This window comes from Schistocerca americana, chromosome 1 (assembly GCF_021461395.2).
Source record: "Schistocerca americana isolate TAMUIC-IGC-003095 chromosome 1, iqSchAmer2.1, whole genome shotgun sequence".
NCBI lineage: Eukaryota > Metazoa > Arthropoda > Insecta > Orthoptera > Acrididae > Schistocerca > Schistocerca americana.
This window is the reverse complement of record NC_060119.1, coordinates 1,110,884,387-1,110,912,061: the sequence shown is the minus strand read 5'-3', so window position 1 is coordinate 1,110,912,061 and position 27,675 is coordinate 1,110,884,387.

Genomic DNA, 27,675 nt, shown 5'->3' with positions numbered 1-27,675 from the left:
CTATGCTACCCTTGCGAGGGCGTGCCTGGTCGCTAGTGTATTATGAAAGTGGGTGTAGGAGGGGCTTCAATAAGTAGTGCAACACGTTTTTTCCAGCCAGTTTCGGTTAAAAATGCAGAATTTGTTGCCGGACATCGTGAAATATTCTCGCTACAGCCTCTGTAGTTTCATGAAGTTCCAATAGCTAGCGACGCAATGCGTAGCCTTCAAATTTTTAAATGTTGAAATGTACAGTCTCTTTCCTATGTGCTACTCTGATCAGTGAGTTAAAAAAATCTGCAATTTGATACGTTATCATTTTGAAAAAATGGTTCAAATGGCTCTGAGCATTATGGGACTTAACATCTGAGGCCATCGGCCCCCTAGAAATTAGAACTACTTAAATCTAACTAACCTAAGGACATCACACACATCCATGCCCGAGGCAGGATTCGAACCTGCGACCGTAGCGGTAGCGCGGTTCCAGACTGAAGCGCCTAGAACCACTCGGGCACACCGGCCGGGTGTCATTTTGAGATAAATACATATTTTCATATGTTGAAAGATGCAATCTAGTGTCCAGGTACTGCAGTGATTTTTCTTTTATTGTGCTCACGTGCAAGCACACTACAGGTGTTTTTGTTGTTGTACTTTACTGTTTAACGCGCAGTAAACATTTTGGTATATGGATAGCCTCAATAATAAACCACAGAATGGGACAAGTGTCTTAAGATTTCATGTTTGACGAATAGTCAAGAAGTGTAATTGCAAATCCAAACAAATCCTTTTGTAATTTTCGACAAGTCATTTTTTTCCGAGACAAAATATTTTTTCTACAATTTTGTAATGTACTTTCTTGCATTTTGTACTACTGCAGTGGTTGTTTTAATGTTCCTATTGGTGGCACACAACATGTACGTTTGGTGGGTTATTGGTTACTGTTTTAATTTCTAGTGCCGGCCAGTGTGGCCGAGCGGTTCCAGGCGCTCCAGTCTGGAACCGCGCGACCGCTACGGTGGCAGGTTCGAATTCTGCCTCGGGCGTGGATGTGTGTGATGTCCTTAAGTTAGTTAGGTTTAAGTAGTTCTAAGTTCTAGGGGACTGATGAACTCATAAGTTAAGTCACATAGTGCTCAGAGCCATTTGAACCATTTTTATTTTTAGTGAACATACCGGCATTTGCACAGCCGCGTGGTTTACCTAGCAAGTACGAGTGCAGTGAAGTAGCAGGTTTTTGTAATCTTTTCCACGACCAACATTCTCATTCTCAAAATTTAAATTATATGTAACAACTTTTACTTCGTGAATGTATGAGTGAGGAACAACTTGTTACAGTTATTTTTGCTATGAAATGGTATGTATTGATTCTGACACATAGTTCTATTTTGCGCTTTCTTGTTAGCATCAGTGTTTTTAATGTATAACTAATTATTTATTATATTGTTTATACTAGGAAGTCTGATGATGGGTAGAGCCCGAAACATGTATTTTGGAATAAATGCACCAAAAAACAACTAGTACCTGTTTAATGATTATAAGGAATCCGCCTAGATTGCAAATAGAAACCGGATGTTGACCTAGGTTTCGGCGTGGATAACCACGCCTTCTTCGGAACACACTGAAACTACGAACTGTCTAAGGAGGTAAAGAGTTTACCTGAGAGCCCGCGGCCCACCGAACGTTGGCTGGGGTGAGGAAGCATGCTTCTGACGTTTGAGCTAAGTACAGCTATTGGCACCGTACACACGTACCGTTTATTTTACATGTTATGCGAGTCTTTTGCCCTTTTGAGCGTTCTGTATTAATGTTGGACCATGGCTCTTTATGCAGTTCGTAGTTTCAGTGTGTTCCGAAGAAGGCGTGGTTATCCGCGCCGAAACCTAGGTCAACATCCGGTTTCTGTTTGCAATCGAGGAGGATTCTTTATAATCATTAATTATTCACGATTGCTGACGCGCTGCAATGTTAAAAGTTCCCAGTACCTGTTTGTTTGTCACTACTCAGCGTTTCTAAAATTCAGTCAATTACTTCAAAATAGCGCCTGTAACGCAGGTGGGTTCCGAGCAGAGAACTATTTTCTTGTAGCGGATAGCCAGAGCATCGCAGATATTCAAAGGCGGTTCCAGAATGTCTACGGAGACCTGGTAGTGAACAAAAGCACGGCGAGTCGTTGGGGCCCGCATCTCGTGGTCGTGCGGTAGCGTTCTCGCTTCCCACGCCCGGGTTCCCGGGTTCGATTCCCGGCGGGGTCAGGGATTTTCTCTGCCTCGTGATGGCTGGGTGTTGTGTGATGTCCTTAGGTTAGTTAGGTTTAAGTAGTTCTAAGTTCTAGGGGACTGATGACCACAGCAGTTGAGTCCCATAGTGCTCAGAGCCATTTGAACCATTTGAGTCGTTGGGCGAGGCATCTGTCATCATCGCAACGAGGTCGACCAACTTCTCTGACCCCCGCGCGCCGGCCGGCTGCACACTATTGTGACTCCTGCTGTGTTGGAACGTACAGACATTCTCATTCGAGGTAGTCGACGGATCACAAACATCTGGAAGTCTTCTCCTTCTCCAGGACAGCGCAAGGCCTCACACAAGTCTGAGCATCCGAGAGGAGATCACAACACTCCACTGGACTGCTTTTCCTCATTTACCCTACAGTCCGGATCTCCCACCTTCCTACCTCCCTCTGTTTGGCCCAATGAAGGATGAAGTTCATGAACTGTGGATGAAGCCCGACCAACAGGCATTACATGCATTGATCAAAAATGATAGTGCATTGAGAATGGCTAATCTCTAGCGGAATTCTAGACCTGCCAATAAAATTTAAAAAGGACGACTGATAGCTGAAATCTATTATTTACAAGTCAATATAACAGTCGCTGAGTGCAACAGCCTTCTGAATGGAAGGTAACCTGATACAAATTAAAGTTATTTCCCTACCGTATTACACTGTCATGAAAAGTAGTTAATCAGATGCTGTATACCGACATGTACATGACTGGGAGTAGGATGCATGTATATCATAGTTCTGTTTATTTCACACTGGAGACGAGTGGGAACGTATGGGCTGTAAGGAGGCCAACCGCACACAATAGTGCCGAATGGTCAGAAAACTGGAGGGAAGTTTCGTCACGGGGAATAGAGAACGGAGTCCCGACCCATGGATGGTGACTTTCGCTTTTGATATCGGGTCTCAGGGGCCAGAGCGATGGACGCTTGCTGTTTTTACAATGACCAGTGGCAGTTTCCTCACGAAAGCCTCATATTTCGGGCAGTAATGCGCCAGCTGTGCTATTGTTGGGGACGTTCAGATGGTTCAAATGGCTCTAAGCACTATGGGACTTAACATCTGAGGTCATCAGTCCCTTAGACTTAGAAATACATAAGCCTAACTAACCTAAGGACATCACACACTTCCATGCCCGAGGCAGGATTCGAACCTGCGACCGTAGCAGCAGACTAAAGTGCCTATAACCGTTCTTCCACAGCGCCCGGCTGTTGGGGACGTTTCAGGGAATCAGTCGCCGAGCTGGATGGGATAACCGACAGAACGACGCCACACGTCACATCCCAATTACCATATTCCGCTGGCACCCGTCACCAGAAAGCTTCTGCGCAAAGTCCTGGGGGAGGCTGTGACAGGCTGCTGGATTGTTATGTCACATGTTTGCTGTCACAGTCGGGAATTGGTGGGATGGAATGATATTGGCGTCTAGGTTAACGGAATGTGGTAGTGGGAGTCTAGACGAGTTTGTTAGATGCCCATAATTGGTTAAGGTTTTGTTAATCGGCAACCAATGGCCGAGATCTGGCACAGCGGAACAGTCTCTCTCTGGTCGCGGGGCGGAAGAGAATTTGAGTGAATTGATACCTGATCGCCGCAGGAGTCGATCGCTTACTTTGCCGCCCTTTCAGCAGAGTAGCTGCGTTCACAGTTTCACCTGTTCGGCCACCCGGACAAACAGTTTTTTCGCGCTCGCGATTCGATCGGTCACCAAGGCGGATCCCGCCTCCATGTATCGGAGCCGACCACGAGTAGCAGCCGTCATCAGCATTCCGCCTTGGCCATACTGTCGGTAATATACGCTGCTCTGCTCCCTAGAATTACAACTAATTTTCCAGCCGCTGAAAATTCGAACTGAGATTTCTCAGCGGTGGCATCTGCAGAACAACACTGCCGTCTTAGCTAATGTCATGGTATTGCATCCGATTTCTCACTTGTTTATCGATATTATATATTTCATATGTTCTCTTCACTCCCCCTTCTTGTTGTAGAGAAGCACATTAGATTCCAAAAAATGGTTCAAATGGCTCTGCGCACTATAGGACTTAACATCTGAGGTTATCAGTCCCCTAGAACTTAGAACTACTTAAACCTAACTAACCTAAGGACAGCACACACATCCATGCCCGAGGCAGGATTCGAACCTGCGACCATAGTGGTCACACGGTTCCAGACTGTAGCGCCTAGAACCACTCGGCCACCCCGGCCGGCTAAAAATAACAGTTTGGTTTCGAACTCAAGGCACAAAACAGAGAGACCACGACATTAGCCAGTGTGCCACTATTTCGGCTGAGATTAGCGCCTGCTAAAAGACACCTAAATGAGGTCGTAAAACGCCGACCATCGTTTCCTGAGAAACGGTTGAGCATCTGCGGATAACCCGAGACATGTCTCGGGTATTTTGACTCTTCTTCCACTGAGCGAAGCTTCTGGGAAATCAGGTGATGGCACTTGTCGTGTTCTCCTAGTCAGAGAGAACATTCTGGGTACTTAAGACAGCAGCCAACGTTTCGGCGAGCAACAGCGTGCAACTGTGCTCCCCCCCCCCCCCCCCTCGCAACCCCTCCCACGCCAGGTGCTTTTTTTGAGCTTAGGCGAGACGCGCGCGGAGCCACGCCTTGCTGCACGGCCGCCTTCCATTAACGACGGCCACAATGGGCGCCCGCGTGTTTACACTCGGTAATGGCACGGCCGGTGGAGCTCACGCGTTTACCTCTGCCGCTGGCCACGGTGCAAACACGTGCCGTGCCGAGCCGCGCTGCGCTGACGTAAGCTACCGTGGAGCTATAAAGCCTGTCAGAGCCGTTTCCTGTTCCAAAACTGGCTGACGTAGGGCGGCGATTGTATATTGGACTCAATTATAGCGCTGTATATGCGCTGATGAGCCAAAACATTATGATCACTGACTGCCGCAGGACTAAATATCGCCTGGTGCTACTGCGGGAAAGTGACGCGGTAAGGAACGTATAAGAGTGAGTCAGCTGCCCATACCGATAGGTTTTATGCAACCCGCAACGCCTTCAAATACCGTGCGCAAGATTTCCGTATTCTCTCGCTCGCAACGAATTCGCTAAAGGCTGATGAAATCTGGTTTCGCAGAACATAGCGGATCAGGTTGCAGAAAGGGGCCAAGGTCAATTACTGTTAGTTATATAAGAACACACACAAATTTATTGCTCAAACCAATGCACAGTTTTCTCCTTAAAACAACAAAGATCAATTCTCGGCTGAGGGCCCAAGTAACCTCTCCAGAATATTTTTCAATGATTGCTTTTAAAACACCAGGATTTAAAGTAATGGCTGAATGCTTTACTTAAGCAAAATTACAATATCTTCTTGGCTAAAGGAAGAAATAATGCGCCGGCCGCGGTGGCCGTGCGGTTCTAGGCGCTCCAGTCTGGAGCCGCGCTGCTGCTACGGTCGCAGGTTCGAATCCTCCCTCGGGCATGGATGTGTGTGATGTCCTTAGGTTAGTTAGGTTTAAGTAGTTCTAAGTTCTAGGGGACTGATGACCACAGCAGTTGAGTCCCATAGTGCTCAGAGCCATTTGAACCATTTTTGAAGAAATAATATTTGAGATCAGCTAAGGAATTCTTTAAAAGCCAAGCATTTTCAAATTCTGGCTAAAGGTCACATTAAGGAAAATTCAAGTTAATTCTTCGGCTGAAGACGCAATAAAAATATTTCTTTACATAATAAAAGTGAGGCTTTAAAGATCAGCTTTTACAAAGTACAACAGAAAAACATCTTAAGAAAACTTGAAATATCTTGTTGGCTGAAGACCCAAATAATTACTCAAGAATAAATAAAGACAACCTTAAGATAAACATTTACAGAACACAGCTGAAGGCTGTTTCAAGAATTCAAGATAATTAAAGGGAAACCATACAGACAAGGATTTACATGTTAAAGCCACAGATTCTGAAACAAACTCGGCTGAAGGCCTAAATACAGAGCAACAAGAATTTTAAATGAAACACGGCTGAAGGCATAATCTTAAAGTTGTTATGAAGTTCGGCTGAAGGTCATATACATATAACAGACAATATTAATACATGCCTGAAGGCCTGGGACAGTGCCCTCGACCAAATAAAAGGACAATCACAAACAACAAACAGTGGTGCTCAGAAGCGTTCCAAGGGTCGGCCTGGGGAGGAAACTCTAACCACAGTTTAGTTGAGACAGACAGCCACACTAAACAATCGGATTGCAGCACGATCTATGGGCGGCTGACGAACCAACCAACTGCCTAATCAATTCCCTTCCTCCTGACCAACAGCACGCCAACCAATAGTATCAGCGAAGATGAGGATCGCAGCAGGATTATGTCTTAATAATTGGCATATAATTATAGTCAAGGCGCAATAAACACTCAAAGAAAAAAAAAGGAGAACAACACGAAGCTGTCGAACTACATATTGTGCTGGACAGGATCAAAAAGGCGAGCAAAATACACTGGCGCAGAACTACGCTAACGACCAGAGCAGGTACCTGGAATGTTAACGGCCACAAAGCAGAAGATATTGCTTGTGCACTTCAATAATAAATCATAATCATTTCAAAGGTTAAACACCATACAAGAAGACGGCTGCAAAATTTTGCCAATTCCAACAAACCGTGACATTGCTGTTTGCGTGGACAGCCCAGGATGCAACAACCAGCAATCAGCGAAGAGATGTCACAACGGTTGAGCTTTCATGACGGGTTCACTGATTATTCAACTCCAGTATGCAGGTGCGGTGGGCGACGAACTCAGCAGTTCCCGCAGCTGGTGCCACACAACTCCGACCGCGCTTGCACGCCGGCAGCGGCCCCGGTCTGAACACTCGCCACAGAGACTTCCTCGCTGCTCCGCCGCAACCGACCAACTGCCCCCCACAAACACCATGACGTGGAAATATACGAGGGCAGTTCAATAAGTAATGCAACACATTTTTTTTCTGAAACAGGGGTTGTTTTATTCAGCATTGAAATACACCAGGTTATTCCCCAATCTTTTAGCTACACAACACTATTTTTCAACGTAATCTCCATTCAATGCTACGGCCTTACGCCACCTTGAAATGAGGTCCTGTATGCCTGCACGGTACCATTCCACTGGTCGATGTCGGAGCCAACGTCGTACTGCATCAATAACTTCTTCATCATCCGCGTAGTGCCTCCCACGGATTGCGTCCTTCATTGGGCCAAACATATGGAAATCCGACGGTGCGAGATCGGGGCTGTAGGGTGCATGAGGAAGAACAGTCCACTGAAGTGTTGTGAGCTCCTCTCGGGTGCGAAGACTTGTGTGAGGTCTTGCGTTGTCATGAAGAAGGAGAAGTTCGTTCAGATTTTTGTGCCTACGAACACGTTGAAGTCGTTTCTTCAATTTCTGAAGAGTAGCACAATACACTTCAGAGTTGATCGTTTGACCATGGGGAAGGACATCGAACAGAATAACCCCTTCAGAGTCCCAGAAGACTGTAACCATGACTTTACCGGCTGAGGGTATGGCTTTAAACTTTTTCTTGGTAGGGGAGTGGGTGTGGCGCCACTCCATTGATTGCCGTTTTGTTTCAGGTTCGAAGTGATGAACCCATGTTTCATCGCCTGTAACAATCTTTGACAAGAAATTGTCACCCTCAGCCACATGACGAGCAAGCAATTCCGCACAGATGGTTCTCCTTTGCTCTTTATGGTGTTCGGTTAGACAACGAGGGACCCAGCGGGAACAAACCTTTGAATATCCCAACTGGTGAACAATTGTGACAGCACTACCAACAGAGATATCAAGTTGAGCACTGAGTTGTTTGATGGTGATCCGTCGATCATCTCGAACGAGTGTGTTCGCACGCTCCGCCATTGCAGGAGTCACAGCTGTGCACGGCCGGCCCGCACGCGTGAGATCAGACAGTCTTGCTTGACCTTGCGGCGATGATGACACACGCTTTGCCCAACGACTCACCGTGCTTTTGTCCACTGCCAGATCACCGTAGACATTCTGCAAGCGCCTATGAATATCTGAGATGCCCTGGTTTTCCGCCAAAAGAAACTCGATCACTGCCCGTTGTTTGCAACGCACATCCGTTACAGACGCCATTTTAACAGCTCCGTACAGCGCTGCCACCTGTCGGAAGTCAATGAAACTATACGAGACGAAGCGGGAATGTTTGAAAATATTCCACAAGAAATTTCCGGTTTTTTCAACCAAAATTGGCCGAGAAAAAAAATGTGTTGCATGACTTATTGAACTGCCCTCGTAACTGCCACACCAAAGAAGTTACGGCAGTACTAGTATCGATAAACGCTGCTGCTGCCACTCATGGAGGCAAGTGAACAACTCGTTCAGATAGTAACTGAGGGAGGAATAAGACACCACTCTATGGTGACAAAATGCCCAAAAGGAAAAACGGCATTAGCGCGGGCCGACCACTGCTCAGCTATAGTTTTCGAATAATTCAAGAAAAACGTACAAAGTGATCTTGGAACGCGTTTTTCTTGAGTAATTCGAAAGCCATGCCACTCAGTGAAAATGTATCCTAGCAAATTTAACTAAATTAAATTTCCTACAGAAAGACCTTGTACATTTTTTTCTGCAAGATTGACGATTTGCGCATAGCGATCAAGAGAATATGAAAACCTTGTGCACAATTTTTGAAGTGCTGTAGGTTGCATAAAACTCATGAATAGAGGCAGCTGAATCACCAGGTGCAAATGAATCAGAGATGAATGGTGGTGGTGGTGGAGGTTAGTGTTTAACGTCCCGTCGACAACGAGGTCATTAGAGACGGAGCGCAAGCTCGGGTTAGGGAAGGATTGGGAAGGAAATCGGCCGTGCCCTTTCAAAGGAACCATCTCGACATTCGCCTGAAACGATTTAGGGAAATCACGGAAAACCTAAATCAGGATGGCCGGAGACGGGATTGAACCGTCGTCCTCCCGAATGCGAGTCCAGTGTGCTAACAGAGATGAATGGGCAAACATTCTACAAGAGACATGGCGACAAATTGGAAAATCCACTGCCATAAACAACTTACGCAAAAGGCCAGTTGTATTTACCTGACACCTGGAAATGAGTATCTTGGAAACTGAAGTTGGTCTGCTGTCTTGCGCTAATGTCGGGAGCATCCGTGGAAAATGGTTGTGAAATTACGAGTAGCCGACAAGGTGCTTTACATGCACATCTCATCACATGACTGGCAACTTCTCTGATTTGCAAAGTAGCATACGAGGCGATCTGCGCCAGAGCCGATGACACAATACATTACTGGTGCAGGCAAAATGTTTCAGAGCACATTGTTCATTGCTGAAGATCGGGCTCTGCAGCATATGACCCATATATGTTCCCATGTCGATTCAACGATATCTTCAGTTTCTGTGGCAGTGGGCACGGGATCATAGAGAGTGGGTCAATGGGAATGTGTCACCTGGTCTGATGAACCTCGTTTCTTGTTGCACTCCCCCACTGTTCGTGTCTGGCTGCAACGTCATCCACGCGGAACACTGCTCTGAACGCTGGCCGATGGTGGCGTTATTATGCTATGGCGGACACACATTGGATGTCCTTGGATCCTATGGTAATAGTTAAAGGCACCATGACAACTGTGGACTAAAAGGTTAACGATGGTACTGAGCCACAGTCATGCAGTATTTCTTGAAACAATAGACCGCCACTTGACAGTATATTACTATATTTTTCTTCTGTATTACCTTGACAGTATATTACTGTATTTTTCTTCTGTACTATGTACATAATCTACAATACTGGCTATTAAAATTGCTACACCACGAAGATGACGAGCTATAGACGCGAAATTTACTCGACAGGAAGAAGATGCTGTGATATGCAAATGATTAGCTTTTCAGAGCATTCACACAAGGTTGGCGCCGGTGGCGACACCTACAACGTGCTGACACGAGGAAAGTTTCCAACTGATTTCTCATACACAAAAAGCAATTGACCGGTGTTACCTGGTGAAACGTTGTTGTGATGCCTCGTGTATGGAGGAGAAATGTTTACATAATGTTTCCGACTTTGTTAAAGGTCGGATTGTAGCCTATCGCGATTGCGGTTTATCGTATCGCGATATTGCTGTTCGCGTAGGTCGAGAGCCAACGACTGTTAACAGAATATGGAATCGGTGGGTTCAGGTGGGTAATACGCAACGCCCTGCTGCATCCCAACGGCCTCGTATCTCTAGCAGTCGAGATGACAGGCATCTTATCCGCATGGCCGTAACGGATCGTGCAGCCACATCTCGATCCCTGAGTCAACAGATGGGCACGTTTGCAAGACAACAATCATCTGCACGAACAGTTCGACGACGTTTGCAGCAGCATGGACTATCAGCTCGGAGACCATGGCTGCGGTTACGTTTGGCTCTGCATCACAGAAAGTAGCGCCTGCGATGGTGTACTCAACGACGAACCAGGGTGCACGAATGGCAAAACGTCATTTTACGGTGAATTCAGGTTCCGTTTACAGCATCATGATGGTCGCATCCGTGTTTGGCGACATCGCGGTGAACGCACATTGGAAGCGTGTATTCGTCATCGCTATACTGGCGTATCACCCGGCGTGATAGTATGGGGTGCCATTGGTTACACGTTTCAGTCACCTCTTGTTCGCATTGACGGCACTTTGAAGAGTGGACGTTACATTTGAGATGTGTTACGACCTGTGGCTCTACCCTCCATTCGATCCCTGCGACACCCTACATTGCAGCAGGATAATGCACGACCGCATGTTGCAGGTCCTGTACGGGCCTTTCTGGATACAGAAAATATTCGACAGCTGCCCTGGCCAGCACATTCTCCAGATCTCTAACCAATTGAAAACGTCTGGTCAGTGGTGGCCGAGCAACTGGCTCGTCCCAATACGCCAGTCCCTACTCTTGATGAACTGTGGTATCGTGTTGAAGCTGCATGGGCAGATGTACCTGTGCACGCCATCCAAGCTCTGTTTGACTCAATGCCCAGGCGTATCAAGGTCGCTACTAAGGTCAGAGGTGGTTGTTCTGGGTACTGATTTCTCAGGATCAATGCACCCAAATTGTGTGAAAATGTAATCACATGTCAGTTTTAGTATTATATATTTGTCCAATGAATACCCGTTCATCGTCTGCATTTCTTCTTGGTGTAGCAGTTTTAATGGTCCGCAGTGTACATTTCGGGTACAATGCTAAAAGTTCTTAAACGATTAACACATCATACCTGGGAAAGTCAGTCCGAAGCAGGTCATACTTTTAGTACCATAATCGATAATGTCGCAAAAGCAGAAACTAGATACCACAGTAGAAAAATACCGTAATATACAGTCAAATTGCGGTTTATTCCCTCGAAAGAAAGTTTGGATTAAGTGAACATAAATTCAGACCACCTACTGTCTTTCATGCGTGATGTTTTCCCTGATGGCGATGATATCTTCCAGCAGGATAACTGTCCGTCTCACAAGATAGAATCATGCTATACTGGTTTTTAGGAGGACGGTTGTGAACTCATGTTGATAAGTTTCCCACCAAATGCTACTTTTAGGAAAATGATGGAACATAGCTGAAGGACAATCGGGCGCCAGCTCCGCAGCCAAAAACAATCGGCTGTCACTTCATGGGAATTTTATGACCTGTGCCTAGACATTTGGTAACACAAAATTTCAGAAAATTAGCAAACATTTGTTGAATCCATAGCACGAAAAATCGCTTGACCAACACACTATGAGTCAGGTGGTCGTAACGTTACCTCTCGTCAGTGCAACTTCACAGGACTCCCATGCTCTACACCTACACCTATCCCTTATGAATTCTTCTCGGGGAAAAAAGCCGACCAATATGTTCGTTTCGGAGCTACGTTTCGATAAGTTTCTCACTTGTAATCTTCCAGCAGAGGATGACGGTTAACAAACTTGTCTGCCGGCCGGAGTGGCCGAGTGGTTCTAGGCGCTACAGGCTGGAACCGCGCCACCTCTACGGTCGCAGATTGGAATCCTGCCTCGGGCATGGATGTGTGTGATGTCCTTATGTTTGTTAGATTTAAGTAGTTCTAAGTTCTAGGGGACTGATGACCTCACAAGTTAAGTCCCATAGTGCTCAGAGCCATTTGAACCATTTTTGAACAAACTTGTCTAAACGTAGTTTCGAAACAAACATATTATAGCTAGTTTCCCGGGGCATTCATCACTGTTATTCTCATATCTACATCTATTACACACTCTAACACCAAAAAAGATGTACCAGGAAAGAATTATATGAATGGGACGAGAATCGGTGGATGTGATGTACATGTATAGACAAATAGATGGTTATAGTTCCACAAAAATTGGATGGTTTATTCAAGAGAAAGAACTTCATTGGCATACCAAGTCAATAATATGTTGTTTCAGGTTTATTCAAGAGAAAGAACTTCATTGGCATACCAAGTCAATAATATGTTGTTTCAGGTTTATTCAAGAGAAAGAACTTCATTGGCATACCAAGTCAATAATATGTTGGTTCAAATGGTTCAGATGGCTCTAAGCTCTATGGAACTTAACATCTGAGGTCATCAATTCCCTAGAACTTAGAACTACTTAAACCTAACTAACCTAAGGACACATACACATCCATGCCCGAGGCACGATTCGAAACTGCGACCGTAGTAGCAGCGAGGTTCCGGACTGAAGAACCTAGAACCGCTCGGCCACTGCTCCCGGCTCACGTTGTTTCACATCTGGCCCTTATGCAAGCACTTATTCGACTTAGCATTGATAGAGTTGTTGAATATCCTCCTTTAGAAATATCAAGCCAAGTTCTCTCGAATTGGCCCGTTAAATTGGCATAATCCCAAGTTGGTTGGACATCCCTGCCCATAATTCTCAAAACGTTCTCAACTGCAGAGCGACCCGGCGACATTCCTGGCCAAGGTAGGGTTTGGCAAGCACGAAGACTACCAGTAAGAAGTCTCGCCAGATGCAGGCGGATATTACCTTGCTGAAATGTAGGATCAGGATGGCTTTCCATGAAGGGCAACAAAAAGCGTCGTAGATAAGCGTCGACGTACGGCTGTGCTGGTAGAGTGCCGCGGATGACAAACAAAGAGGTCCCGCTATGAAAAGAAACGGCACCACAGTCCATTAGTCCTGGTTTTCGGGCCGTATGGCGGCGAAATACCCTCAGACTTCAAGAAGAATATAATAATTCCAATCCCAAAGAAAGCAGGTGTTGGCAGATGTGAAAATTACCGAACTATCAGTTTAATAAGTCGCGGCTGCAAAATACTAACGCGAATTCTTTACAGACGAATGGAAAAACTGGTAGAAGCCGACCTCGGGGAAGATCAGTTTGGATTCCGTAGAAATACTGGAACACGTGAGGCAATACTGACCCTACGACTTATATTAGAAACTAGATTAAGAAAAGGCAAACCTACGTTCCTAGCATTTGTAGACTTAGAGAAAGCTTTTGACAATGTTGACTGGAATACTCTCTTTTAAATTCAGAAAGTGGCAGGGCTAAAATGCAGAGAGCGAAAGGCTATTTACAATTTGTACAGAAACCAGATGGCAGTTATAAGAGTCGAGGGGCATGAAAGGGAAGCAGTGGTTGGGGAGGGAGTGAGACAGGGCTGTAGCCTCTCTCCGATGCTGTTCAATCTGTATATTGAGCAAGCAATAAAGGAAGCAAAAGAAAAATTCGGAGTAGGTATTAAAATCCATGGAGAAGAAATAAAAACTTTGAGGTTCGCCGATGACATTGTAATTCTGCCAGAGACAACAAAGGACTTGGCAGAGCAGTTGAACGGAATGGACAGTGTCTTGGAAAGAGGATATAATATGGACATCAACAAAAGCAAAACGAGGATAATGGAATGTAGTCGAGTTAACTCGAGTGATGCTGAGGGAATTAGATTAGGGAATGAGACACTTAAAGTAGCAAAGGAGTTTTGCTATTTGGGGAGCAAAATAACTGATGATGGTCGAAGTAGAGAGGATGTAAAATGTAGACTGGCAATGGCAAGGAAAGCGTTTCTGAAGAAGAGAAATTTGTTAACATAGAGTATAGATTTAAGTGTCAGGAAGTCGTTTCTGAAAGTATTTGTATGGAGTGTAGCCATGTATGGAAGTGAAATATGGACGATAAATAGTTTAGGCAAGAAGAGAATAGAAGCTTTAGAAATGTGGTGCTACAGAATAATGATGAAGATTAGATGGGTAGATCACATTACTAATGAGGAGGTATTGAATAGAATTGGGGAGAAGAGGAGTTTGTGGCACAACTTGACTAGAAGAAGGGATCGGTTGGTAGGACATGTTCTGAGACATCGAGGGGTCACCAATTTAGTATTGGAGGGCAGCGTGGAGTGTAAAAATCGTATAAGGAGACCAAGAGACGAATACACTAAGCAGATTCAGAAGGATGTAGGCTGCAGTAGGTACTGGGAGATGAAGCAGCTTGCACCGGATAGAGTAGCATGGGGAACTGCATCAAACCAGTCTCAGGACTGAAGACCACAACAACAACAATGGCGGGTGAAAATCTGGCCGTATTCCACCGGTGTCCGGAGCATCTCCAGACGTGTCTTCGCTGGTTATCGAGGCTCAATCCGGAAAGGGACTCGTCACTGATGAGAATTATACTCCAGTCGGTGAGATTACAAAGACGTCTCTGGTGACGCCTCAGACAGCGATTCTCTATCAACCTGACTGTCGCCCACCATAGGGCCCGACAACCAAGAATGATGGTTTGGGGTGCCGTTTCTTTTTCATAGCAGGACCTCTTTGTTTGTCATCCGCAGCACCCTACCAGCACAGCCGTCCGTCGACGGTACTCTACGTCCCGTTTTGTTGCCCTTTATGGCAAACCAACTTGGACTTACATTTCAGCAGGGTAATATTCGCCGTCACCCGGCGAGACTTTCTAGTGCTAGTCTTCGTGCTTGCTACACGCTACCTTGGCCACCAGTGTCGCCGGGTCGCTCTGCAACTGAGAACGTATTGAGCATTATGGGCAGGGACCTCTAACCAGTTTGGAATTTTGACGACCTAACGGGCCAATTGGACAGAATTTGACCCGATTTCACTCTGGAGGACATGCAACAACTCTGTCAACCAATGCCAAATAGAATAACTACTTGCAGATGGGCAGGAGGTGAAATAACATGTTATTAACTTGGCAAGTTTGTGAAGCTCTTCCTATTGAATAAATCTGAAACTGTTATCATTTGTTTGTGTGTACACGTACATCACCTATACCGATTTTCGTCCCATTCAGATAATACCTTCAAGGTGCATCGTTTTTTTTTTAATCTTAGAGTGTATTATATTATGTTAATGACCTGACAAACAATATTAACGGTAACCGCGGACTTCTTGCAGACCATACTGTTATCTGTGATGTACTATTATCAGAAAAAGCTCTACAAATATCGATTTAGATCTTATTAAGATTTCGTGATATGCAAAGACTGGCGACTTGCCATAGAAGTAAAATTGTGTATATCGCAAAATAAAGAATTTTAGTGTCGTGTAACTACAATGTCACTAAGTTACAATTGGGAGGCCGCGCGGAGTAGCCGTGCGGTCTAAGGCGGAGGTTCGAGTCCTCCCTCGGGGCCGGCCGAAGTGGCCATGCGGTTGTAGTCGCTGCAGTCTGGAACCGCGACACCGCTACGGTCGCAGGTTCGAATCCTGCCTCGGGTATGGATGTGTGTGATGTCCTTAGGTTAGTTAGGTTTAAGTAGTTCTAAGTTCTAGGGGACTAATGACCTCAGAAGTTGAGTCCCATAGTGCTCAGAGCCATTTTGAACCTCCCTCGGGCATGGGTGTGTGTTGTCCTTACTGTAAGTTAGTTTAAGTTAGATTAAGTAGTGTGTAAGCCTGGGGACCGATGACCTTAGCAGATTGGTCTCATAGAAACTTACCAAAAATTTCCAATTGGGAGAACAGTGAGAAATGCAACAGATCTACTAAAGAGACTGTCTACATCACGCTTGTACTCCTATTCTGGAATATTCCTGTGTGGCGTGGGTTCCGCATCACGTAAGATCGGCGGAAAACATCGAAAAAGAGAGGGGCAGCTTGTTTTGTACTATCGTGCAATAGGTGAGAGAGTGCCACATATTGATAGTGAAATGGGGGGTAGGGGCAATCATTAAAATACAGGCGTTTTTCCCCACGAAATTTCAGTCGCCAGTTTTCTCCTCTGTGAAAATATTTTGTTGACGCCCACCTACATAGGAAGGAATAATCATTATAATACAATAAGAGAAATCAGAGCTCTCCGAAGGATTTAAATATCCGTTTTTCCCGTGTGCTGTTCGAGAGTGGAACGGTAGAGAAATAGCTTGGAGGTGGTTTTATTCATTTATTTACACATCAAGTTCCGCAGGACCAAATTGAAGAGCAAATCTCCAAGGTCATGGAACATGTCAGTACATGAAATTACAACATAAAAGTAATACCAGATAAAAATTAAATGTTTATGAACTCAAAAAAAGCCAGTCCATAAGTTTAAGTAAACGGAATTAACAATGCAACAAGAATCAGCTTAATTTTTCAAGTAACTCCTCGACAGAATAGAAGGAGTGACTGATGAGGTAACACTTCAGTTTCGACTTGAAAGCGCGTGGATTACTGCTAAGATCTTTGAATTCGAGCGGTAGCTTATTGAAAAGGGATGCAGCAGTATACTGCACACCTTTCTGAACAAGAGTTAAGGAACTCAGATCCAATTGCAGGTTTGATTTTTGCCGAGTATTAACTGAGTGAAAGCTGCTTATTCTTGGAAATAAGCTACTGTTGTTAACAAGTTATGACAATAAGGAGTATATATATTCGATGAACCCTCTGCCAGGCACTTAATTCTAAATTGCAGAGTAATCGTAGATGTAGATGTACGTGTAGAAGTGAATAGCGGCCACGCACTCTTCTCCCCAAAGGAGACCACAAAGGCTTAATAATATTGACATCTGGTAACTGTGGTGGCCATGGAACATGCAAAAATTGATCCTCGTGCCCAAAACACCCAGTCCTGGACGATACGATTTGCTTGAAAGGGATCCTTGTCGTCTTTGAACACAACAGCACCTTTGGGAAGCGTACATTGTATCATGGGATGAAACTGGACAATCAAAATAGTGGCTTCATTGTTGACAGTAACGCGACCTTGCAGAGTAACCATGGGTCACATGAAATACCACGATATGGCTGCCCAAACCACTGAGCACGCACCCCCTTCCCTTGTTTCATTACTGGGACATAGACTCGGGCAGTTGGAAACAGTGTGAAACAAGACTCACCCGACTATGTAAATTGGAGGGGATCACTGCTGTCAGCTGCAGCGGCGACGAGCGAAAATGTGTACCGGACCGGGATTCGAACCCACGACCTCCTGTTTACTAGGCAGCTGATTTAACCGCTGCGCCCTCCGGGACACAGCGTTATCCCAACTGCGTGGAATATCTCGGCACGCCTCATGACCGATCCACACACCCACTGTGCGCACCTATCGGCAGTTCCTGTCCATTGTTCTCATTCTTCGCTACTCTTACGATTCCCACAGGAGGTCGGACGTATTTGTGCATTCACGCTGAAGAAAGTGGATCCATTGCCTAGCTTGGCGCAGCAATTATATGAATGCATGGTGTCTGTTATTGTGCAAGAAAAGACACCACGCCCTCATGTACTTGATATTCCTCGCTGGGCAATGGGATCCACTTTCTTCAGTGCAAGTGCACAAATACGCCCGAACTCCTGTGGGAATCATAAGAGCAGCGAAGAATGAGAACAATGAAAAGGGACTCGGTGGGAGTATGGATCGGCCATGAGGGGTGCCGAGGCAGTCCGGGTAGTTACGAAAATGGTGTGTCCCGGATGGCGTAGTGGCTAACGCACCTGCCTACTACGCGGGAGATCGCTGGTTCGAATCCCGATCCGGTACACATTTTCACTCGTAGCCGCTGATTACGCGCAACGTCTCGCCGCAACTAGCAGCAGTGATCTGCTTCAGTATACATATAATGTTTCACAGATGCGGATTCTACGTAGTATCTGTTATTTCGGACATGTCCAAAAGAACAAACACCACACATTATACAAATGACATTCTTCCATTGCTGGGTAGTGATTGTTGTAAGAGCTTCGGCACCAGATTTTGCTGGTACGAGGAATGTGATTCACTGATGAGTGATTTGGGAATTCCAGTTGGCCCTGCAATTCGTTGCTTACGGAGCTCCCTGCGTGTTGTTTTGACGTTGCCAGGGTTCATAAGTGCGACATTTGGTTCTGCAGTGACTTTGTCGTCCTCTTACTATAACACTATTTGTTTATGGTTCATCAATATTTTTGTAATGTTTTGCTCCAAATTTTTTCCATATTGATACTATATTTTTCTGTATACAGCATGTAAAGTAAAGTGTACTATACTGGAAGTTGAAGTTGTTTGCATTGTATGTGAGTAAAGTATATAAAATACTACGTAAATAGTTTATTACGTTAAATAATTTTCTGATAACATTGGTATTTAAAAATATTTGTGTATAAAAGCTATTCATGTTGATGTAAATTTGACAATTGTAAGAAATGATCACGCTTAGGAACAATATAAGAAATAGGTGTTATGTAAAAGCCAATCTGCTTTTGTTTGAAACGAAAGTGGCTCTGAGGAGTGAAAAAGGTGGCAAGGACGAACTGGCGCGCTACCTACAGCAAGCGCGGGAAGTAAGTCACACAGTCTAGTGATTGAGGCACACCCATTTGGAGCAGGAGAAGCTTTGCCTGAAAAGTTGCACAAAAATGCCTCGAATGAAGACTGCAAACGGCTTACGGCATAGCTGCGAGTTGTTGGACTACTGTATGTAAAACTGAACGACGCCAAGACGAGAAACTGAGCCCAAACAGCAAGATACTCGCAGGCCGTATTGTGGGAGTGTAGCCGCTATAATTGTTCGACAGTCTCAAGCCTACAGCCTCTAGATAAGATAGTTTTGTATTCTGTTTTTGTACAGCGAGAATAATTAACTTATTCTGTGAACAATCGTTCTTGAACTTTAAGGAAATTGGTTCTCCCTGTTATTTCATCCTAATCATACACGTATACAGGGTCCCTTCTTGGTGTTTGATTAATCCGAGTATCCTGTTTTACAGATTATGAAGTGCCAAGTTAATATAAAAATTGTTTTTGCGTAAACAATGAGGAAGTTTTCTTAACCATTGTAAAGTACTGTAATAAAAGTGTGCTTACGTAAAATTTAATCAAAGTGAAGCCAAGTTACTGGGCCGGCCGATTTGGCCGAGCGGTTCTAGGCGCTACAGTCTGGAACCGCGCGACCGCTACGGTCGCAGGTTCGAATCCTGCCTCGGGCATGGATGTGTGTGATGTCCTTAGGTTAGTTAGGTTTAAGTAGTTCTAAGTTCTAGGGGACTGATGACCTCAGAAGTTAAGTCCCATAGTGCTCAGAACCATTTGAACCAATGGTTAATGTGCTCAGTATGGCGTGTGAACACCTCTGGCAACAATATAGGAATGATAACCTCGGGGCATGCTGTGAATTAGGTCGTCAGTCTCACATTGAGGCAATAACAACCATTCTTCCTGCAGAGCTGTTCGCAAGTCTTGGAGAGTGGTTTATGAATGCTGGCGTGCTACAACCCGTCTCCTTAGCGCACCCCGACATTTTCTATGGGATTCAAATAGGGACAGCGAGCAAGCCACGCCGTGTGTGCAATATCTTCCGTTTCCAAGAAAACATCAACAGCCCGCGCTCTATGAGGTCGAGCATTATTGTCCATTAGTAGGAAGCCTGGGCCCACAGCGTCTCGCAATTACCGCGCATAAGGTCCGAAGATCTCGTCCCGATACCTGACACCAGTTAAACCTTGTTGATTCATCCGTACAGTCTCAAGAAGAGCTGTTCAGGTGGTCAACCTAATGCTTACCCACAGTTTAGAGAACCTCCTCGATATAGGTCTTTTTGCACAATGTTTGGGTCCCCAAATCGTGTACCACGTTCCCTCCAGATGCGCATCTGTCGAGAAATACTCTCCAGACCAAATCAGGACTCATCAGTGAAAAGAAAATTGGCCTATTTTTGGAGGTATATTGACAATACCACTCTAGATGTTCCCTTCTATGAAGACGCGTCAGAGGTACACAAACAGCAGGCCACCGACAGTAAAGGCCACTCAGTTGAAGCTTCCTGTACACTTATTGCCTCGATGCAGCATGTCCAGTAGGTGCTGTGGGGTCAGACGCCAGTTGCCGTGCAGTACTAGGGCGGTACCGTCGTGCCCTTACAACCAAATAACGATCCTCTCTCTCTGATGTCGCATATGATCGGCCCTTCCCTGATCTTCGGGTTACGGTTTCGGTCTCCATAAACTGTCGCCACATCCGAGAAACAACAGAACGATTCACTTTAAGCTATCGGGCCACATTAGCTTGCGACTGTCCTGCTCCCATTCTTCCTATGGCAATCCACGGCAGAGAGTCTCGTAGGCATCTTCTTTGTGCCATACAGCACCGCCGGCCGTTGTGGCCGAGCGGTTCAAGGCGCTTCAGTCTGGAACCGCGCGACCGCTACGGTCGCAGGTTCGAATCCAGCCTCGGATATGGGTGTGTGCGATGTCCTTAGGTTGGTTAGGTTTAAGTAGTTCCACGTTCTAGGGGACTGATGACTTCAGATGTTAAGTCCCATAGTGCTCAGAGACATTTGAACCATACCGCACTGTCTGTGATTGTGTACACAGCGATTGTGGATGTGAAACTATCCGACAAACACGGCCCCGTTTGGTAGGTGCCCTGACGTCATCGTTGACGTGGTTGTCCGTTGACCGGAATGCCATCTTCCGTGCAGAACACGATCATAAAGACGTCCGTTGACAGTTTGTATGATTATATCGTAAAGTAGACATAGGCCTAGGAGACACAGCGGATTCAAATGGCTCTGAGCACTATGGGACTTAACAGCTATGGTCATCAGTCCCCTAGAACTACTTAAACCTAACTAATCTAAGGACATCACACAACACCCAGTCATCACGAGGCAGAGAAAATCCCCGACCCCGCCGGGAATCGTACCCGGGCGCGGGAAGCGAGAACGCTACCGCACGATCACGAGCTGCGGACAACAGCGGATTGTTACTTTAATTTTGAAGACTAGTGTAGTTCAACCAATTTAATTTTGACCAGGACTGACAACGTACACTAACTTCCATACAATAGTTCGAACACATAATTTAACTCAGTTATTAGATTTCGCCCAGGACTGACACCATGGACCATCAGCACTACGGAAACAACACCAATTAAATTTCCATGTTTGAGAAGCAAATACAGATGATTTGAACATGATAAAATTCATCTATATACGCGTGTGTATTCGTTTATGTATAAGACCTTGAGACAAAATTACTGCGAGAATGAATGTAATAAACATTTCGCATAAGAATCGTTATGTAACAGTTGAGCCAGGCGCGGCTCGTGTTCATGCCGTTCCTTGCTTGACAGCTTCTCTGTAAGGAGCTGTCGCCTCGTTTCTTATTCGATTTACTGGCGTCACTACGTTGCTGGCTTGCCTGCCCGTGAGTGGCAGCAGCAGCAGCGCGTATCGATTAGAGCACTGTCGTATTATCTTTGAAGCAACCACTAGTATTTCCGGCTCGTCGTGTGTCGGGAGGTCAGTCGGGACGGAGAGCCATTGAGTTGCGGACAGCCGATACTCGCCGACCGCTGGCGACACACGTGCACTGTCCGACGGAAGGAGACTGGAGCGGGAACGACCGTTGGTTGATTGTTCGGTTGGTCGTCTCATCGGGTGACGTGTATTTGGTCTTTTGACCGTTTCTGTGCCTCGTCAGTGGGTCGTCTTGCCGGACGTGGGTCGGTTCCTTCGTTGAGCAGAGACGTCGGGTGGCCAATGAGCAAGTGTTCCCTCTGTACGGTTGGGTCCGAGCCAGTGTGCCCGGGTCGCCGTGTCTCCGAGTTCCGAACGGACATCAAGGGAGTCGGGATGGAGATTCAGTGAGCTTCGGACAGCCATGACTGGCCCAACCATTGCCGACACACATAAATTGACTGGGGACGATCGTGGTTGGTCGTTCGGTCGGTCGTCTCATGGGACGACTTGTCTTTGGTCGCCGACCGCTTATGGAAACCCTGTGTGTGTCGACTTGTGATTTCTCCTAGTTGTTCCACAGTGACTGGTTTTAGGATCGTCGCAGTTCTTGGTGCAAGTGTTTACGTGGAACTGTGTGTAGCTTCTGTGATTTTCACTGAGCAGTTATGAATGCCGTCTGCGTACTGGAGTAGTTCGTCGGTCGGTTGAGTCAGAGCAGCGAGTGAGTGTTTCCCCGCCGTGTTGATGCTCTCCGGCACGGCGTGTAGTTCGACAGCCTTTGGTGTTTGTTTATATTTTTCAGTGGTTATTGTACCTTGGCTGTATTGAGACGCCAATTTTGAAGACGTAGTGCTGCTGGTATCTTCATCCCCGGCTGATATTTTCCGTTGTCGATGCCGTTGGTCGGCGGAAGAGAATTGAGTAGGTTGTTGATCGGTCCTTCCGCCGTCCCTGGGTCGGGTTGCCGTCTGATTAAGTTATCTTATTCTTAGCTGTCTATCTTACCCAACCTTACGTCAGAGTTACTTCCTCAGGCCGACCCTTGGAACATTGATCTGTTGTTTTTTGATTGTGATATTTAGTCTCAAGTACTGTGCGAGGCCTTCAGCCGTCTATTAATTTAGTTTGTTTTAATGTTAATATAAGGCCTTCAGCCGTCTTAAATTAAAGCCTCGAAGATTCTTGCTTAAAGTATTTTTTTTAAATAAGGGGATTCTGCCCTTTGTAAGTTATTATTATTATCCAGGCCTTAAGCCTTAGGTTGTTCTATGTTCAGTATGTGGCATTCAGCCGAACTTTTACGTGAAATATTTTAAGCTAAGGCTGCCCAGTGTATTCCTTAAGGCAATTTTAATAACTTGCGTTCGGGCCTTCAGCGATATTGTTTTTAAATGCTTTTCTGGGCATGTGTAATTAAGTGCTTTTAGCAAATAAAGTTTGTGTGTTTTCTGCAACTAACAGTAACTGATCTTGGCGCCTTTCCACAACCTTATTCTGATCCTCTCTGTCCTGCGAAACCAGATTTCAACAGTAGAAAATACGTAAAGTATATTACTTCATTACTCTTTGCGTGTTCCTGAAAGCGTGATATTGTCCGCACTCCTTAACATCGACTTGGAGTTTTCGCCATCATTAGGAGAGTAAATCCCTCACCACTGCTTCGTTTCTAAAATTTTAGGCACCGGAACGCAGCTCTTCTGACCAACACACTATGAGGCAGGTGGTCGTAACGTTACCTCTCGTCAGTGCAACTTCACAGGACTCCCATGCACTACACCTACACCTATCCCTTATGAATTCTTCTCGGGGAAAAAAGCCGACCAATATGTTCGTTTCGGAGCTACGTTTCGATAAGTTTCTCACTTGTAATCTTCCAGCAGAGGATGACGGTTAACAAACTTGTCTGCCGGCCGGAGTGGCCGAGTGGTTCTAGGCGCTACAGGCTGGAACCGCGCCACCTCTACGGTCGCAGATTGGAATCCTGCCTCGGGCATGGATGTGTGTGATGTCCTTATGTTTGTTAGACTTAAGTAGTTCTAAGTTCTAGGGGACTGATGACCTCACAAGTTAAGTCCCATAGTGCTCAGAGCCATTAGAACCATTTTTGAACAAACTTGTCTAAACGTTGTTTCGAAACAAACATATTATAGCTAGTTTCCCGGGGCATTCATCACTATTATTCTCATATCTACATCTATTACACACTCTAACACCAAAAAAGATGTACCAGGAAAGAATTATATGAATGGGACGAGAATCGGTGGATGTGATGTACATTTATAGACAAATAGATGGTTATAGTTCCAGAAAAATTGGATGGTTTATTCAAGAGAAAGAACTTTATTGGCATACCAAGTCAATAATATGTTGTTTCATGTTTATTCAAGAGAAAGAACTTCATTGGCATACCAAGTCAATAATATGTTGTTTCAGGTTTATTCAAGAGAAAGAACTTCATTGGCATACCAAGTCAATAATATGTTGGTTCAAATGGTTCAGATGGCTTTAAGCTCTATGGAACTTAACATCTGAGGTCTTCAGTTCCCTAGAACTTAGAACTACTTAAACCTAACTAACCTAAGGACACATACACATCCATGCCCGAGGCACGATTCGAAACTGCGACCGTAGTAGCAGCGAGGTTCCGGACTGAAGAACCTAGAACCGCTCGGCCACTGCTCCCGGCTCACGTTGTTTCACATCTGGCCCTTATGCAAGCACTTATTCAACTTAGCATTGATAGAGTTGTTGAATATCCTCCTTTAGAAATATCAAGCCAAGTTCTCTCAAATTGACCCGTTACATTGGCATAATCCCAAGTTGGTTGGACATCCCTGCCCATAATTCTCAAAACGTTCTCAACTGCAGAGCGACCCGGCGACATTGCTGGCCAAGGTAGGGTTTGGCAAGCACGAAGACTACCAGTAAGAAGTCTCGCCAGATGCAGGCGGATATTACCTTGCTGAAATGTAGGATCAGGATGGCTTTCCATGAAGGGCAACAAAAAGCGTCGTTGATAAGCGTCGACGTACGGCTGTGCTGGTAGAGTGCCGCGGATGACAAACAAAGAGGTCCCGCTATGAAAAGAAACGGCACCACAGTCCATTAGTCCTGGTTTTCGGGCCGTATGGCGGCGAAATACCCTCAGACTTCAAGAAGAATATAATAATTCCAATCCCAAAGAAAGCAGGTGTTGGCAGATGTGGAAATTACCGAACTATCAGTTTAATAAGTCGCGGCTGCAAAATACTAACGCGAATTCTTTACAGACGAATGGAAAAACTGGTAGAAGCCGACCTCGGGGAAGATCCGTTTGGATTCCGTAGAAATACTGGAACACGTGAGGCAATACTGACCCTACGACTTATATTAGAAACTAGATTAAGAAAAGGCAAACCTACGTTTCTAGCATTTGTAGACTTAGAGAAAGCTTTTGACAATGTTGACTGGAACACTCTCTTTCAAATTCTGAAAGTGGCAGGGCTAAAATGCAGAGAGCGAAAGGCTATTTACAATTTGTACAGAAACCAGATGGCAGTTATAAGAGTCGAGGGGCATGGAAGGGAAGCAGTGGTTCGGAAGGGAGTGAGACAGGGCTGTAGCCTCTCTCCGATGCTGTTCAATCTGTATATTGAGCAAGCAATAAAGGAAGCAAAAGAAAAATTCGGAGTAGGTATTAAAATCCATGGAGAAGAAATAAAAACTTTGAGGTTCGCCGATGACATTGTAATTCTGCCAGAGACAACAAAGGACTTGGCAGAGCAGTTGAACGGAATGGACAGTGTCTTGGAAAGAGGATATAATATGGACATCAACAAAAGCAAAACGAGGATATTGGAATGTAGTCGAGTTAACTCGAGTGATGCTGAGGGAATTAGATTAGGGAATGAGACACTTAAAGTAGCAAAGGAGTTTTGCTATTTGGGGAGCAAAATAACTGATGATGGTCGAAGTAGAGAGGATGTAAAATGTAGACTGGCAATGGCAAGGAAACCGTTTCTGAAGAAGAGAAATTTGTTAACATCGAGTATAGATTTAAGTGTCAGGAAGTCGTTTCTGAAAGTATTTGTATGGAGTGTACCCATGTATGAAAGTGAAACATGGACGATAAATAGTTTAGGCAAGAAGAGAGTAGAAGCTTCAGAAATTTGGTGCTACAGAAGAATGTTGAAGATTAGATGGGTAGATCACATTACTAATGAGGAGGTATTGAATAGAATTGGGGAGAAGAGGAGTTTGTGGCACAACTTGACTAGAAGAAGCGATCGGTTGGTAGGACATGTTCTGAGACATCGAGGGGTCACCAATTTAGTATTGGAGGGCAGCGTGGAGGGTAAAAATCGTATAGGGAGACCAAGAGACGAATACACTAAGTAGATTCAGAAGGATGTAGGCTGCAGTAGGTACTGGGAGATGAAGCAGCTTGCACCGGATAGAGTAGTATGGAGAACTGCATCAAACCAGTCTCAGGACTGAAGACCACAACAACAACAATGGCGGGTGAAAATCTGGCCGTATTCCACCGGTGTCCGGAGCATCTCCAGACGTGTCTTCGCTGGTTATCGAGGCTCAATCCGGAAAGGGACTCGTCACTGATGAGAAATATACTCCAGTCGGTGAGATTACAAAGACGTCTCTGGTGACGCCTCAGACAGCGATTCTCTATCAACCTGACTGTCGCCCACCATAGGGCCCGACAACCAAGAATGATGGTCTGGGGTGCCGTTTCTTTTCATAGCAGGATCTCTTTGTTTGTCATCCGCAGCACCCTACCAGCACAGCCGTCCGTCGACGATACTCTACGTCCCGTTTTGTTGCCCTTTATGGCAAACCAACTTGGGCTTACATTTCAGCAGGGTAATATTCGCCGTCACCCGGCGAGACTTTCTAGTGCTAGTGTTCGTGCTTGCTACACGCTACCTTGGCCACCAGTGTCGCCGTGTCGCTCTGCAACTGAGAACGTATTGAGCATTATGGGCAGGGACCTCTAACCAGTTTGGAATTTTGACGATCTAACGGGCCAATTGGGCAGAATTTGACCCGATTTCGCTCTGGAGGACATGCAACAACTCTGTCAACCAATGCCAAATAGAATAACTACTTGCAGATGGGCAGGAGGTGAAATAACATGTTATTAACTTGGCAAGTTTGTGAAGCTCTTCCTATTGAATAAATCTGAAACTGTAATCATTTGTTTGTGTGTACACGTACGTCACCTATACCGATTTTCGTCCCATTCAGATAATACCTTCAAGGTGCATCGTTTTTTTTTAATCTTAGAGTGTATTATATTATGTTAATGACCTGACAAACAATATTAACGGTAACCGCGGACTTCTTGCAGACCATACTGTTATCTGTGATGTACTATTATCAGAAAAAGCTCTACAAATATCGATTTAGATCTTATTAAGATTTCGTGATATGCAAAGACTGGCGACTTGCCATAGAAGTAAAATTGTGTATATCGCAAAATAAAGAATTTTAGTGTCGTGTAACTACAATGTCACTAAGTTACAATTGGGAGGCCGCGCGGAGTAGCCGTGCGGTCTAAGGCGGAGGTTCGAGTCCTCCCTCGGGGCCGGCCGAAGTGGCCATGCGGTTGTAGTCGCTGCAGTCTGGAACCGCGACACCGCTACGGTCGCAGGTTCGAATCCTGCCTCGGGTATGGATGTGTGTGATGTCCTTAGGTTAGTTAGGTTTAAGTAGTTCTAAGTTCTAGGGGACTAATGACCTCAGAAGTTGAGTCCCATAGTGCTCAGAGCCATTTTGAACCTCCCTCGGGCATGGGTGTGTGTTGTCCTTACTGTAAGTTAGTTTAAGTTAGATTAAGTAGTGTGTAAGCCTGGGGA